The 3,885-nt window shown below is 36.3% G+C and overlaps 1 long non-coding RNA gene across 1 annotated transcript; it reads right to left on the reverse strand.

The window, feature by feature from the left end:
- LOC110435326 lies at nt 571–2,643 on the reverse strand. Its single transcript, XR_002452967.1, has 2 exons — nt 1,178–2,643; nt 571–846 (listed from the first exon to the last, which is right to left on the reverse strand). It is a non-coding gene; the product is annotated as an uncharacterized LOC110435326 (long non-coding RNA).

The raw sequence follows: 3,885 nt of genomic DNA on the forward strand, positions 1-3,885 counted from the left end.
AATTATGGCTAATCATAGACTAATTACGCTTAAAAGATTCATCTCACGATTTTTATACAAACTGTACAATTAGTTTTTTATCTACATTTAATATTTCATACATGTGTCTAAATATTCGATAGGAAGGAATAAAAATTCTTTTGATGCGAACTAAATATGGCCCACATGGCCTAGCTCATTTCTTCGTAGCGCATCCTCCAGTTGAGACTGTCTATGTCGAGAGTCCAAAGCAGCGGATGGGTCTCGACTCTCGACATAGACAGTTTCTCACTCTCTCACTCTAGTCTCTCCAAAGGTACGTGATAGCCTGTTTATTTGAGTTAGTCGGTCAAATTTATTTCTCTCACAACAAATTAGCGAATATTACTTTTAGTTATGGATTATGAGTCACACGACCAGTTTTCTAGATTTTTTTTTAATTGTAAAACGCCCGGGAAAGCTACTTCCAACGCAAAGGTGCAAGACGTTATACCAAGTACTCCTACCCACCACTACGCACCTGCAACAGTGCAACAAGTAGGAGTACGTAGTATGCATCCCAGCCCAGCCCACACCAACCGAGACAGAATAGAAGCAAGTAGCAGCAGTGCCTTATCAAAAAAAAAACGAAAAGTAGCAGCATAGTGCAGTGCATAAACAAGCTCGCGCGCATCTTGTTGTTCCACAAGAAGAGGAGGGAGGAGTGGTAGCTCACCAACAAATTGATCATCAGATTCTCCCCTCCCTTTCTTGCTGCTCCTTATGCTTTCTTTCGTGCACAAAGACATCCTGCTTGCTTTGCTTGCGGCGGCTAGCTGCTGGTGCTGAGTTTTCTGGAAATAATAAAAGCTGGAGAGAGCTTGCGTCCTGGGGTGATTAAAAAACGTCGGTGCCTCAGTCAGAGGTAAACTATATATGTATATTAGAGCCTGTTTAGTTTCTATTTAAAAACTTTTTGCCTTATAATATCAAATGTTTGAAAACAGACATAGAGTATTAAATATAGATTAAAAATAAATAATTACATAGTTTATATATATTTTACGAGACGAATAGCCTAACTAATCTATGATTGGATACTAATTGCTATAGTTATAAATGTATTATAGTATCCAAAAGCTTTTCTTTTTTGAACTAAATAAGGCCTTAGTAGCAGGTGACATAAAAATACCAATAACAACGACAGCAAGCTAAGTACCTTGAGTCAGAGTAGGGAGGGAACAAACACTTTCCACATCGTCTCCATGTGCCGCTGATGTGTTCACCAAAAAAAGAAGAAAAAAAACAATGGCTTGAAAATGGATGGGGGGAGTCTGGAGACATTGAAAGATTTGTATTATTTCCAACTAGAGGCTTTTGCCCCTTCCGTGAAGCAACGGCTCTGATGCATCAATCAAAAAACCTAGAAATGTGCGCGGCGTTGCCGCTTTATGGTCAGTGGTTAGCTATGCGTCGTATGTGTGTCTTTTTTTTGTTTTTTTTCTTTGTATGGCGTATATTTTTAGTGTATTTATTTTGTTTGTTTATATGTATGACATGATGTACTCATATATGCGAGTGTACAAAATGTCATATGTATGGTGAAGTATTTGGCTTCTTATATGTATGTCAGCGATTATTTGTTTTGGATTATTTTGTATTACAAGTCAGTATAAAATTAAAGGATTAGGAAACGAATATTATGAAAAAAATGTATGAATTGATCTAGAGTTAAGGTGGGGAGAATTAGAAATCGAAGATTGTGAAAAAGGGTATAAATTTATTTAGAGTTAATTTTGGGGAGATATTTTCAGTTCATATGCGATATGAGGAAAAAATTAATCACTCACATAAAATTATAGATGTATATATCTATCAAATAAAATACACTAAACCATATGATATTTTAAGTTAAATGCATAGATCTAGTCATAAGAAACTCAACAAAATTAGTTTGTTTTTTTATGATTTTTCTATATTTTTTACGAATTTTTGGAGATCTCTATTTTGAAAAGAAAAGATTAAAAATTAATTGGAAAATAAAAATAGCATAGGGCCGTATTTGGCCCACTTAGGCCCAGCAAGCTGAGAGAGTGTGCGAATATAGATTGATATTTGAATTCAGTAAAGTTTGAGGACTATTTTGAATAAAAAATCTGAGAGAGTGTGCTGGAAGCGGCTTCTATTTCAACAAAGTTCGAGGGCTTTATTGCAAACTGGCAGAGAATGGCTCGATCTGGGCCGTCTGGCCGGCCGATCGGACGGCCGGGAATTGCGGGCGACGTGGCCACGCTCCCTGGGCCTCTTTTGGTGCACCAATCGTATTTAGAAGATTTGGTCATGACCGGTCCTAAAATATAAGTCACCCTAAGAATTATGAATTATAGTACATGATAAATCAAATGGTGTATGCAATAATCTTTTAGTCTTATTGGAGAACACTAGGTTTTGATCTTGGTGTGGTAGTTGGATTGATAATTGATATTAATAGCAGCTACGCAAGTAATTGAGTACCGGATAGTTAATTCACCTAGAATCATGTATAATTTAGGATACATTTTAAATGCTTCAATATCTTGTATTTTAGGATGGATCTAGAACATGTAATGCATATAGGCCGAACAAAGCAAACACAAGAAAGGAAGAAGGAAATTAAGGCCCTGTTTAGTTTCCCATCCAAAATTTTTTCATCCATCTCATCAAAATTTTTTGACACATGCATGGAACATTAAATGTACATAAAAAAATAAACTAATTACACAGTTTGGTTAAAAATCGCAAGACGAATCTTTTAAGCCTAGTTACTTCATGATTAGCCTTAAGTGCTATAGTAACCCACATGTGCTAATGACAGATTAATTATACTTAATAGATTTGTCTTGCAGTTTAATTTGTTTTTTTATTAGTTTCTAAAAACTCCTCCCGACATCCTTCCGATATATCCGATGTGACATCCAAAAAATTTTCATCTCTAATCTAAACAGGGCCTAAGCTAAAATTTGGTAGCTTTTAACTGTTGTCCTAAGAGGCTAATCAAGAACCATGATTTTAATAGGTTAATAGGTATTATTATTACAGCTCAACAAACACTCTGCCTTAGCCTTAGCTAGGAATAATGGCATGTACGGACACATGTTTCGCATCCCCTCCCATTTATAGCTGCATATAATTACACATGATTCGGCTGTGGTTAGCTCCACCAGCGATATAAAATCTCGTGGGCACACGAGCACGAACACGCACATTATTGAGCCTTTAACCCGAAAATAACCAAAGAGCAAGGGGAAGTACCACACGAGAAAAAAAAACATTTGGAATTGGTATGGATTGTATTAGGTTTAAGGATTGGCAATTTTGGCTTGTACGAGTTGCGTGAAAGAGGTTCATGCTACATTAACATGCCAAAAACATGTAAAGCTTTGATCGCCTCGATCTTGGCTTTATCGAACACATATTTTATTTTTCATCTTTTCTGTTGTTAGGCTTTCACGCGGCCGCTCAATTCATTGATCTCTTATTTCTGTACATATATAACACCAAGTTTGTATTCTAGTATTAATCATAATTACGCTGACATTGCCAAAGGAATATATATATATATATATATAAAATATAAAGGTGAGGGAATAAAACCAAAACAACACAAGAGGATGAGGAAGATGCACAATTATTGCATGGTCAATTATTGTATCATAAATCTCCGATTACGAGTTTATAACTCTTTAAAAAAAACATATAGGCTTGTTTGGTTTTGTATGGGTAGAGCCAAGCTTATATCCCAAAGCAAGGCTATACCTATGACCAGGCCCAGTGCATGTAGAGAGTTGTTGTTTGGTGCACTGAGTCATTTCAGCCTGTCTACATAGAGCTGCCATTTGGTTAGTTGTAAATGTCTGCATCTATGTCTCTTCGTCTCAGCGCCATGCG

This window comes from Sorghum bicolor, chromosome 5 (assembly GCF_000003195.3).
Source record: "Sorghum bicolor cultivar BTx623 chromosome 5, Sorghum_bicolor_NCBIv3, whole genome shotgun sequence".
Taxonomy (NCBI): domain Eukaryota; kingdom Viridiplantae; phylum Streptophyta; class Magnoliopsida; order Poales; family Poaceae; genus Sorghum; species Sorghum bicolor.